The 12,895-nt window shown below is 38.7% G+C and overlaps 1 protein-coding gene across 1 annotated transcript in view; it reads left to right on the forward strand.

Annotated features, from left to right (window-relative positions):
* Positions 1 to 9,800: 9,800 nt before the first annotated feature.
* The window catches only part of ache (acetylcholinesterase), a 102,926-nt gene continuing 99,831 nt past the window's right edge, over positions 9,801 to 12,895 (forward strand). The window contains exon 1 of the mRNA XM_036134524.1: positions 9,801 to 10,064. The gene's annotated coding sequence lies outside the window, so the exon portion shown is untranslated. The remainder of the gene's footprint in view (positions 10,065 to 12,895) is intronic.

Consider the following 12,895-nt stretch of genomic DNA (forward strand, 5'->3'; position numbering starts at 1 on the left):
GGATTATTTATCCGTCAACTCGATTAATTAAATTTTGACATAAATTTTATATCAATTAATATAAATTTTATATTGATTAATATAAATTTTATATCGATTAATTATTGCTTAAGATAAGAATCAATCTTTATATCAATTAATATAAATTTTATATCATTTAATATAAATTTTATATCAATTAATATAAATTTTATATCGTTTAATATAAATTTTATATCATTTAATTATTACGTCATCTAAAGGTTACCAGAGGTCAATTCAAAAATAAGCCCCGCCCCTTTTTAATATATCAAAATCGGATTAAAAAGTGACAGAAGGTGTCTCCTATAGTTTTTTTATGTATGTATATAGAAATATTTATAGCTATATTAGGGCTTGACGTTGTGCGCTGTAAGTTAATTCAAGCACAAAATAGGCAGGATGAGAGACAGCCCTGTGCAGCAGGAGGGGTTGGGTTGGCTGATGTGAACGGCGGCGACTGCAGTGCCGCCGCGTCTGGCTGACAACCTTCCCCCAACACCTGTTGATCTGCCACAAAATTAGGCTCTAAATAAAAAAAGAACTTGCCAGAACAATACTTCAGTAACGCAAACTATGGTGGCAACTGAAGAAGGCAGACCACCACCGTATAATCTCTTAAACCCCCCCAGGGATATTTCAGACCTGTATGCAGATCTGGATGGACTGAGTAAATCAGATAATTCGTTATCTACAGACCGTCCAAAGGATTGTATCCTATGGTGGAGGTCGCAAATCCTAATATAGGAGCTCAGCAGCCTTAAACAATCCCAGTTTTCCGTCTCTGGTCGTTAGAGGAAGCTAGAAAGACTGTAGAATGTGTAATTTCTCCGCAGGAAGATCCAGAATTATGGATCCAAGGAGGGAATTTATAACTCATATGGTTTAAATGGACATGAGTTAGGACAAGCCTTACAGTCGTCAGTGGGATAAAACATTGGGGTAAAACAAGGGCGAATTATACAGGCAGAACCCCACAAGGCGGAATATTTGAACATGAAGCGGAAATGGGGGAACAGCAGCAGACGCCGCGGGAGCAGTTTTCGCAGGAGGGCGGATAATTGGAAATTTGGGATCCATAAAACAATAAAAATACTTGTTAATGGAAGGTTTCCAGCCGCATATATCTGTGTGGATAAAAAAAAAAAAAAAACACTTAGTTACACTGATAACGTCTAACGTAACCACAGTTATGGTATAGGCCTATGTGCGTCACACCGAGAAACACGCTAAAAAGGGAAGTGCGTCTGGGGGGGGGTGGGGGGTGGGGGGCACATTTTCTGGGTAGATCCTTCATGTGACCCAGACGAAATATTTGCTTTCCAAGCCACTGGACCGCTTCGACAGCGTCGAGGAGGTTTCCGAGGAGGCAGGGGCGGTCCTAGCGACCGAGGGGGCTTTCAGCCCAAATCAGTAAAACCAGATGGGGGGTGCTGGAGTTGCGGGTCACCCGACCATTTGGTCTAGGGAATGTCCCAATCAGATACAAGCACCTCATCTGCAGGGATGGGAAAGAGCCCGCAGGGGCGGTTCTTCATATGAGACGTGACTAGGGGCCTAGAGCAAATGGGGATCCAGAGCCATTAAAAACAGTAGATGTGTATGGAGCATGGGAGCTATTAAATGCATTAAAAGAAAAAACATACATAGTGCTTACAATTAATGGACAGCCAGTTACTCTTTTATGTGATTCAGGAGCCTGTAAAACATGTATATAAGATAACCTAGGACTAAGAACTTCTAAAATGTAAATTTTTGTAAAATCAGCAAATGGTCAAACAGGAAGAAAGGTTGTATGCTCCTGTAGTAATGTCACCAACTTGCCCCATTAATCTGTTAGGACAGGACTTAATGGAAAAATTAGGCATTGCAGTTTTCCCAACGCAGGATGGAATGAAAGCTGTCCGTGTGGAACATGTAATGTCTTTGCTATAAAATCCTCCTGTGTTTTATGCACTATGCCTACCATCTCTGCTCCAAATAAAAGAGAAAAGTAAACTTATGCATAATGCTAGAAGCACATTGTCAAACCAGAGGATGAAACCCGGTTAGCTGATCTACAAACCACTATGAATGTGTGCTTAACCCCAGATGAAAAGTTTGCAAAACAGTTTCTAAAACAGGAAACTACAAGTGTGGCTATACAAAATATGTACACAGATGGGAGTTAATTTGCAGCAGTTACTGGTATGCTTTCTACACAGATGAAAAAGTTGTATGGTTTATCATGGGAACATTTTTTGTCATTGTTTAAGACCAGTAAAGAGCAGTGTCGACACAAAACAGGCTGACTTTATAGCACTAGTACAGAACTATGGAAACAGCCTTACAAAGTTCTGTTCGATGCAGAACCTCGTGTTCAAGATTTAGCATGAGATAAAATAATCCAACATTCTCTGCTGTCAGAATCCAAGGAAAATTATTTAAAAGGTGTTCCAAATGCTTTGTGGTCTACAGGGCCAATTGATGTAGGACTATTGACAACTGTAGAACCAGTTAAAATAGTTCCTGAATTAAAGTACAGGCTGGAGATAAAACAGTACGGGCTAAAATATGAAGAACAGGAGGGTATAATGACATTTATAAACATTTCATTGGATGCAGGAATAATTAGACCATGTCCAGATTCTCAGTTTTTACTTTCAAGGAAGAGAAAAAATATATGTAGACACGCCTGCCACAGGGATTTGTAGACAGTTCTACAATTTTCATCCAGGCTATTTTAACATGCTTAAAGAGCTTTAATCCAAAGCATGGAAGTAAAGTATTACTGTACATAGATGACCTTCTAATTGCATTTAAAACAGCTGCTACATCATTTTGGCTAAAATGGGAAACAAAGTTACCAAAGATAAATTACAGTGGGTGCAGAAATGAGTCTGTTACAGGCCATGCTATCTCAGAAGAAGGTAAAAAGATACAGGAAGTGAAGAATTGCTATAGTAAGTGAGCCTAAAAAACAAAGGATTGTGTAATTACTGAAGAGCTCGGATTTGACATTATGTAGAAAAAACTTAGCTTCTCTTAAATCTTATTCATGACATGCTGATGGCCATGTCAGAGACAATCCAGTGGACCTTAAAAGTAGAGCAGCAATTCACAGAGCTAAAAGTAAAGCTTATCTCAGCAACGGTCTTAGCTCTAGTTTTACGACTTCTGTGTTGTTTACAGCCCCGTGGTGATAAGCTCAAACCTGTAGCAGCAGCGCTACCCCCATGTCTGCTAGCAGTTTGTGCAACTACCATGGCTGTAGAAAGTTCAGCTGAAGTGGTCTGGTTTCATTCAACCACTATACCCCCATGTAGTAGATGTATTACAATTTGGTCTTTCTGATATTTGCCTAGAGCAAAAAACAGAATAAATCATTGTTCTAGAAGTGTTGTTAATTAGACAAACAGCGCCAACTCTAGAAAAACACATGTGGGTAAAAAATGTAGCAACAAAGAATCAGAAGGATTCTATAGTTTGTAACAAAGCAGTTCTCCCTAAAAGCTTATTCCAAGAAGCAGCTCTTTTGAGCCATGGGCAATTGCCATGTCTCAAAAAGGGAGGGATAACTATAATACAGCAACATATAATACAGCAACATATGGATTTAATTAATAGGATTTATTTCATACAAAAAAATATATTTTTTTGTAAAGCATGTACGATTTGTGTTAAAAATTACCCTCAGGGTAATTTTATATCAGAAGAGTGAAGGTTTCCAGAACTAAAGGAACCTTTTGATGTGATGCATATGGATTTTAATGAACTGACAAAGTGGCCCTTACAAATACTGTCTGGTAATGACTGATGCATTTTCAAAATGGGTTGAAATACTTCCAGCAAAGCAAACAGATGCACTGACAGTAGCTAAAAGATATATGCAAAGGTTTGGCATCCCACAGAAAATTTACAGTGGAAATGATCCCCCCTTTTTGAATCAGGTGATTCAGCAAATGGCAAGCAGGGTACAGATAACCTTAAAGAAACACCGTGCCACAAAGTGCAGAACTTGTGAAAAGGACAAATGGGACATTTAAATCCAGGCTTAAAAAATGCATGGAAGAAACAAATAGGTGGACTCTGGCAGGCAAACTGACGCAGGCCGTGCTGATTGGTGACATGCAGGGAAGGACATTTTAGTCACTTTTAGATTTTCCCCTTCCCAAGTGTGTCAGTCTGGTCTGATCAGCCAGTATTTAAAAGAGCAAAAGGTGAAATTTCTTTATTTTAGATAGAAAGAACTAAAAAATAGTGATGTGAAGAACTAAAGGTAATATTTCACATGGACCATGGTATGACGTCACACCGCATCTCTCTATGTTTTTCTCCAGTCTCTTGTTTACATGGCCAGGCCAGCTGTGCGTGCGTGTACATGCGCTCGTGCGTGCGTTCATGTACATGTATATGAACAGCTGCCACTCAGGGCTTAGTCCCTCCCTGCCCTAAAATGCCACCGTCAGAGCAGCGCAGGGTTGGAACAAGATGGCAGATCAAAAATGTTCTCTTGTTAACAGCATTATAACGTTATAACGTTATGAGTAACTTCATAACGTTATAATGAAGTAACGAAGAACATTATAACAAGTAATTATAATGTTCACTAGAAATGTTCCTCCAAAAGGTGAGGCTGTTTTGCTGGGTTTTTATCCTTTACAAATATATGCATATGAGGTGATGAGTGAGGGAAAGAAGGGGCCGAGTTACAGCTGGAGTGGAGGTAAAGAGAGGCGTCACTTGTCACACATCTTGTTGTTTGAGCTGTTAGCTTAAGGTTGTGTTAAATTATGATTTTGGCATGAGTTTAGTCTTTTTATTTTACCCCTTTTAAGGGCCCTGCATTAATTATTTGAGTATGTTGTGTTGAGAAAATAAAACCCATTCTTTTTTCTGTGTCATCATGCTTAACCGGCTCGGCCCCTCACACACTGACCAACATGTTTCCTGAGAAGTTCAAAGGTACCATGACATCACTGCAAAACTATTTAATGTTGTTGATATTCCTAAACAATGTAAATTTACCAAAGAGTTTCTTTAAAAAATAATGTCACCTTTTTTATAGGTGGTTATTTTGGCAGGCCAGATCCCTCCTCAGTAAAAGGGTTGGGTACGGTAATGATATGTGGCTCTAGTTGACTAGTTGATTTCAGTCTGATTGACTACTACCATGTTTGGGAAGCTGTTAAAACATGCCCACATATGCCCTTCCTCCCTTCATCTACACCTCTCGTCTTGGCACAACAATCCGTCACAAAAAATGATGGCCAGTGGAAGTATTTGTTTTGCAGAATGTTGGACAGGCGAGGCCAATCTGACTAAATGCTTTAACGGTCTACAGCAACAGGGCAGCAAGCTCTTCACCACAACTGCACTGGAGAGCTCGCTGCCCTGCTGCTTCAGAGAGAGCTCATACGTTTATCAGATGAGACAGCATTTTGAAATAAAAAAACTTATGGATAATGACAGAGATGTGGTTGCCACCACCAGTGTTGGTACAGATGTTTTTACGCAATCAGTTTGTTTGAAAACGTTCATGAAACAGCTTCAGAAAAGTGAACTGAACTGAACATATGAACATAACAGTTTCAAACTGGATTATGGTGAAATTAGTTTTATGTTGCCTCAACAATGAGGCTAGTCGGAGCTGTGGCCGCAAGGTTGTCGGTGCATGTCGCGGCGGCAACCCTCGAACCGAAGGCGAACAGCTTGACGGACACCAGCGGTGTCCGTCAAGCTGAAGAAGGAGTCCTATCGGGCTTTATTGACCTGTGGGACTCCGGAAGCAGCTGATGTCAACTGTATTGACTGAAATATCACACTTGTAAAAGCATCATGGGGCGACTGTGGCTTGGTGGGTTGAGTAGTTGTCTGGCAATCTGAGGGTTGTGGGTTCGATTCCAGCTTCCCCCTGCCACATGTCAATGTGCCCCTGGGCAAGGCACTTAACCCCAAGTTGCCTACCGAGCTGCGTCTCAGTGTATAAATGTGTGTGCGTTAGTGAGAGCGACTGGGTGAATGTGGCTATAGTGTACAGCGCTTTGGGTGGTCAACATGACTGGAAAAGCGCTATATAAGTTCAGTCCATTTACCATTTACCATCAAAGAATAATAAAGGAAAGTGTATGAACCCCCCCTCGTCCCCCAAAACTAATGAACATTTCCCCTCCTTTACAGAGGACCTTTTTGCTGTTCACGTGACACATGAAGACTGGAACAACCATCCAATTAGGATGGAGGGTAATCTAATTCCGGTGCAGCTCTGGTATACCTGATGGATCAGCCAGAGAATCTTGGGGTTTTTGTCTCATTTTGTAAATTACCATGTTTGAGCTTTTATGATCATCAAATAAGTGTATTTGAAGTACAGAAGATGTTATTTACATTGCAGACCAAAAATTAAAAAAAATGGCCTATACAGCTGTAATATAAATTTAGAAATGGCAGCTGTAAAATTAAGATATATCATCATAGTAATGATGATATACAAGTGACTGTATCACAGTACACGAATGGCTACTGTGATACCCATGGGAAACACTGAGGCCTCATTTATTTCTACTTGTTAGTGTATTATGTCAAGCTACATAGTGATGCGGATAAACACTGTTAGCACTGTAGAGACAGCTTTGAGAGCTCTTAGCAGGGAGATTTGTAGTTTCAGCCTCAGCTGGGAGTTTACATTGTTAGGTTACATGTTGCCCTTTATTTTCCTTCTACTGTCCAAATGCATGCATGTTAATTACATTGTTATTTAAAAATTATTCCAAGCAGGGAAGGTGATTTGAGATTTCACTCTGTGAAATGCTTAAAACCTTATTCCAGGAGTGAAATAATTCTGCAAACTGTGACTATTCTGGAAATGTTCCCTCTTAATTCTCACAATATGACGTTTTTTTCATAACATTACCACTTTTATGTTTTTTATTTGTTTTTTTTTATTGTCCTAGGTCTTTTTTCTCATATTAGTAATTTTACCTCTTTAATACTCCCCCAAAAAGTCTGTTCCTAAAGTTTCACATGTGACACGGTTTTATGAATATATATATATATATATATATATATATATATATATATATATATATATATATATATATATATATATTAGGGCTGGGCAACGATTAAAATATTTAATTAATCGCGATTAATCGCGATTAATCGCATTGTATTTACAAACTCCAAGAATGAATTCAAAATTAGTGTAAAGAGCACTTTTATTTTAATGTTCTGCTGCCATATGAACAAAAGTGTTGTAACATTTGTAGCACTTATTTTATACTGGATATTTTCAACCCATCTATTGAATTTAGTGCACTAGTTGATCTTTTCTTCATCAGAGAACAGCAAGCACTGCAGCCAAAATATGGCCTTTTTTGACCTGCTGTATATTAACCAGTCCCTAAGCTTGATGTATCATGAAACTGTTGACCTTTTGGGTTTTGTGGTTTTTATTTTATTATTACAATTAAATAATAATAATAATAATAATAATAATAATAACAATAATGTTATGTTCAGTGTTTTTTTCGCTAATCCACCTCTTATATATTTCAATCCTTATGTAATTTTGTCTGTGTTGTGTGCACCTGCCTGTTGCTTTAATCCTATAAATTTCCCCGTCGTGGGATAAAAAAAGGATTAGCTAATGTTATCTTATCTTAAATAACACTTTTTAATATATGTACTGGGTTCTTTCAAGGTCTTAAATACATGTTATGTGTGGGCTCCAGTAACATCCATCCATCCATCCATCCATCCATCCACTGATCTACCTGGATGTTCCCTGGAGGACTGAAACGCCTCAGTCAGAGAAGTCTGTGGGTCTGTCGGGGCAGTGAGAGAAGTTTCGTCTCCTCTCTCCGTTTCTGGGGCTCGACGTTTTCATGTTTCTTCACGTGCTTAGATAAATTTGTTGTGTTTCCACTGAAATGAACCGGCTTTTTACAAAACATACAGCTTGATTTCATTTACGGTATTAAAATAAAGCCAAACAGTGCTACTTCCCCTGTTCATGTTTTTTCGCTGCTGCGGTCTCTCTCAGCTGTTTGTGTCTTAAGTTTGTGTGAGAGCTGAGTGGGCGGGCCAGGCTGAGCCTGCGTGCTGATTGGCTGGCGCCGCTGAGCTATGTACGAGAGGGGAGGGGGAGCGGGAGAGTGCTGCCTGACTGACACTGACTGAAAGCATGTGAGCAACATGCGTTAATGCGCGATAAAATAAATATCGCCGTTAATGGTCTAATGAATTAACGCGAAATTAACGCGTTAACTTGCCCAGCCCTAATATATATATATATATATATATATATATATATATATATATATATATATATATATATATATATATATATATATATATATAATCACACAGCTATTTATTTGGCTTATTTATAATACTTGAAAATCTATATATGCACATCTATGTCTAAATACAATGGTCTGCACTGTATGCAAGCTAAAAACCTTGGAAAGAGAATAGTCTTGCACAGCTTTTTCCTGGTGTTGCCACTCTGCAGCTTTAGTGTGTCCAGTTTTGCAACATGGTGCAGCCTTAGTTTATAGAAGGCAGTTACAAGTAGTGAAATCACCCCGAATACATTTCCATGCAGCACAGGAATGAGGCATGTTCTCTGACCCACGTTCACTCCAACAGAACGTAACTTTTTTCTGCCACATACAATATGGCGGTGACGTTGATGTGCAAACCTGCGCCCACCGACGCGTGTACGTATATGATGTCTAAGGCAGAGACGGTTTCGAGAGCACAGCCGTCTTCGAGCTGGATACAATTGTGCGCAGTGAGATCCCAAGCGCACGTGGGAGGAGCTGGCGCGTGCAGAGAGCGATTTTCTCCTCTCAAAGCGGCAGTTTCTCTCACGGCAGTAGATAAACCATGTGCAGAAGTACTTTAACATACATGCAAATATGTTTATTTTGCTCGCGGTGGTTTTGACATAAACGTGACGCCATAGGATGGAAACTAAATGATAATCTAAAAAGGTAAACTCTAAACCTCCTTAGATTGAAGCTAAATTCTCCAGAGTCCTGCTAATGACTTGATTATTTAACTCAGGTGTGTTGAAGCACAGACATATATGAAAGTTGCAGGACACCAGCCCACAAGGACTGGAACTGACAGTCCCTGCTCTAAACAATATTGAACAGAGAAAAGTGATCTATAAGAGAATATCTGTATAACAAGAAAAAGACTGAAAAACATAAATCCAAATTAAAATCTTAACCTAACAACTCAGGATTTTGACAGAGCTTTTATATCTATCACAGTCAGACAAATCCAGGATGTGGACTACCACTGTCACATGCCTTTCGTTAAGCAATTCCTGAGCCACCTGAGCCAATTCCTGTTTTCTATTAAGGACTTGTTTTTTATCTTTTTACGTGAAAAATTATTGCATTTCATTTGGAAATCCAGGTCCCAGTGTAGAGAAAGTGTAAAGAAAGATGAGACAGGTATTGAATCCACATTGACTTATTGACGATATTGCTGAGGTTCACTCCAAGTGCATTTTGAATTTGGATAATCCAAATTCAAAAAGTCACAACTATTGAAAATTGCCATAAATTATTTTTATTTTTGAGTAATATTCATTACTCGTTTTAGACTGAATTATGAAAATAAATTGACGTTTCAGAGATGTTGCCAAATATTGTGATGCATTTTGAGTATATTTATATCTAAATATAGACATGGCCCCTGGTGATTCACTTTCTGCAACGGGTCGTCTGTCTCTGGCATTTAACCCATTGCGGGAGAAAATTTGGCACCGAGAATAACAGGTGTTCTCGCGATAGAGGCTGCTGCGATGTTCGCATTCTGTATTTATAAGCAGCAGTATCTCTGTACAGCTCAGCTCACAGTTGGTAAACGCATTGCTGCTTTACGGGGGCGTTTTCGACATTTCGTATTTGACAGTATAGGGAGACCATCTCTTTCGGAAAAGACAAAAATGTCCATATAAGCAACAAGAAAGGGGCTTGGAGAAGCAAATGGAGGAGTGAAAAATCCAGCAAGCCCTCCGCTCGGCATTTCCCAGCATAAGCAGCCAGGTAAGATTAAACCGAGCGTTTTTTTCCCACCTGCTTAGGATTTTGTAATACATTCTAATATTTGTTGACACGATCATTGGAGACCATCTTTACAAGGCACAGGATCAGCATGTGTGAGGGATTCTATCTTTGTTTTTGACAGTCGCTCATGGAGAAATAAATGCTCCTTCCGTCGCGCATGACATGACATGTTATGAGATAAACATAACATTTATCTCCCTACGTCATTGGTTAATACAGACCCACTCAACCCAATGAATACCATGTCAGAGAAGGCTTCTGTTGCTTGCGTATGTTTTTCTAACATGGGCATAGTGACTGGCTGTGTTTAATAGTGTGGCTGCTTTTGAGCCGCATTTGAAAGCTCATTAAATTGGTGGTTCGATTCCATCTCCGAACTTCAAAGTGTAGTGCCGAATTTTGACATGTAGAGCCAAGCAACTATAATGAAATTCAACTGGAACTTAAACAATAATGGAGCTTCATTTTTATATAGGCTACTGCCCACAGTCACACCGCCTACAGTACACAGTTACACTATTGCTAAGCTGTCATACAGTATTTTACCCTCCGGGGAGGGGATGTCAGCTTGTACCTGTATGACAGGAGAATCGATGTGTGACTTGCCTCCGTGGCGAGACGCATTTGGTTGTGGAAAGCCGTTTTATTCTAATTTCTTTTAACAGTTCTCAATGTTTTATCTGGTGTTTCCAAGTCATCTCAAAGTCTTATGCTCGCTCGGAGAACAAAGTCATTTGGGTTGTTTTAAAACTATTCACAGTATTGTTCAAATGTACATCTTGAACGTTTAAATATGTACACAACCACATACAATAGGTCCAAATGTCATAAAGTAGCTTTAATTAGACACCAGGTGGCACTGAAAAGCATAGACATTATGTCTCCAGTGGCGAGAGGTGGACACACCCTTTGGCGAGCGTATCACAAAGCAAGACAGAGACACACAGGAAGATTCTCACACACACACGCGCGCGCACACACACACACACACACACACACACACACACACACAAATCTAAGAGTAATGAGAGGTGCCAACTAGTATTACATGGGTGTTTTTGGACTGTGGTAATAAGCCATAGTGCATGGAGAGAACCTAAAACCGAACTGGGAGAATATGCTAACGCAATACATATATATATATATATATATATATATATATATATATATATATATAATTATTTTATTTTTTGACGATAAAAACAGCATTCCAGAGAATATAATACAACTTTTTTGGATTAAAGTGGAAGGTCCCGTGATTCACAAGCTTCATAGGAGATTTTGATATTTGCTGTGAAAATACACACAGAACAAACATAATCATATTAAATGGAATAATGTAATGTCAATTCACCTTAAGCTTGATTTAAGAAATACATGTGAAAGCAGCAACCCAATTACATGAAAGTTTCTGTAGATCCATTTTCCTACTATCTTTTCTCTAAAGGTTTCTCTGCTGCACCACCATACACACTTCTGTTGTAGTACAATGTTTATCCTGTGACTCTGGTTTGCTGTTTTCCCAGTGAGATTTTTTTCACGTTTCTATAAGAAAAGCTTCCAATATCCTTCTAATTATAGATTAGTAAGGCACAAATGGCCACAATTGTTAACTTAACAAAACATGTGTGACTTCCAGATTACTACTTTGTACATTTACTCTGTATGTCTCTGTTGCAACCGTAGACTTACTCCCAAGCTGATACCTAGTGCTCAAGGACTATTTCACTGTATTCTACTTTACCTCTAAATAGTTTTGATGTTTAAACTAATCTAACTTGACAATACGGTTATAGCTTTAAAAATTTGGAATGGAAACAAGCATTACAATGTCTGAGTGTAGGTTTTGCATGGAATCATGTTTATACTGAAGCTGTGTTCTCTCAGGTTTCAAACTCTATAATCTCTCTGCATATGCTTCGGAGCAGATCCTATCTCCTGCAATAATTATAGCACTGCAGTAGAAGGCTGCTTTTGTGACCTAATTAGGCTCGGAAATTTTCGGTTGCTATGATGGACCTGCATGTTTGTTTGACAAAGCAGAAAACATAAATTTCCTACAGTTTGTGTGATCACAATCAAATTGATTCTTTTTAACAAGTGCTGTTAATTCACTTTTGGCAGCTTGCAGCTCGACGGTACTTGCCAATTAGCTAAGTGCAATGAAAGGCAAAAAGTGATTGGTGGTGCATATTTTATTGGATTGGACTGGATTAAGTGGAGTTGGTAATTATAAATCATACTGTTAATGTACTTTAGGATAGTATTTATGGGTTGTGATATTTTACTCCCTACAATGTGATTTTTTTTGTATCACTGGGCTTTGCTAATTTAACACATTTAGAATATGTCAACCGATCTTTTCATCTTCTGACACATAAAATTACAATGGTAGAAGCTTTTGCCTGGCACTGATTTAATTTACGAACAGTTGTAAACTTTACTAATAAGTTAACTAAACAATTTGACTTAATGACACAAACAAACTCAACAAACAATGTGTTCTTTGAGAACTGTATGTTTATTGAATTCAATTTTCAATTAAATTTTATTTATATAGCACCAATACATGAAACATGTCATCTCAAGGCACTTTACAAAGTCAAATTCAATCATATTATACAGATTGGGTCAGATTATAAAGATTGGTCAAAAATGTCCTAAATAAGGGAACCCAGTTGATTGCATCAAAGTCCCGACAAGCAGCATTCACTCCTGGAGAAGTGTAGAGCCACAGGGAGAGTCGTCTGCATTGTCCATAGCTTTGCAGCAATCCCTCATACTGAGCAAGCATGAAGCGACAGTTGAAA

This window comes from Fundulus heteroclitus, unplaced genomic scaffold (genome assembly GCF_011125445.2).
Source record: "Fundulus heteroclitus isolate FHET01 unplaced genomic scaffold, MU-UCD_Fhet_4.1 scaffold_84, whole genome shotgun sequence".
NCBI lineage: Eukaryota > Metazoa > Chordata > Actinopteri > Cyprinodontiformes > Fundulidae > Fundulus > Fundulus heteroclitus.